The following is a 742-nucleotide window of genomic DNA, read 5'->3' on the forward strand; positions in this document are numbered from 1 at the left end:
TTGACTCCGGCAGCGTGTGAAAGGGATGCAGGCAGCTCCATCAGGGCTGGGCATCTGCCCAGGGGTTGTGGGGATTGTTCTGAGATGCACGATGCAGCGACACGGGGCTGCTCCTGCTCGGAGAGGGACAGGGGGATTAATATTTTACTCCTCTTTTATACGACTGAAGGAATTTCTCCTGCCCGGGGTATCTCTCTGAGTGATGGAGAAAGCTCCTGGCCAGCTGCTCCGTGATGCCACATGCTCTGGGGACACAACAGTGCCATCAGCAGCCACTACACCCCTGTGGGGAGCTCAGACCTGAGCCCCCAACAACCAAATCCACCCTGCCAGCTGGTGTGGGGAAGGGACAGCAAACCCAGGCCCTTCTCCCAGCATTTTCATTCCGGGATGGATTTCGGGGGAGGCCAGGGAGGGTCAGAGCAGCGGGACGAGCCAGCGATGGGGACGGCGCGGAGACCGCTTATCTCGGCGGGGGTCACGCCGGGACGTGGTTTCTGGAGCAGTGACCCCGGCTGCCACCCCGGCGCAGGACCCCATCCATCTCCCTGCCACAGCCCTCCCCTGCTAACCCTCAGCGCCGCACGCTGACAGACAGGACGGCAATTAAGTCCTCGCTGAACTAATTCACTTGAGCCTGTCTACATTTCAAACAGCTTTGGAGATAGGCTCTGTTTACAGAGCCTGCCGCCGTTTATTATTTTTTGGGGGGGGGGGGGGGTGCATGGGGCGGGGAGGGGGG

This window comes from Calidris pugnax, unplaced genomic scaffold, assembly GCF_001431845.1.
Source record: "Calidris pugnax isolate Ruff unplaced genomic scaffold, ASM143184v1 scaffold118, whole genome shotgun sequence".
NCBI classification, from domain to species: Eukaryota; Metazoa; Chordata; class Aves; order Charadriiformes; family Scolopacidae; genus Calidris; species Calidris pugnax.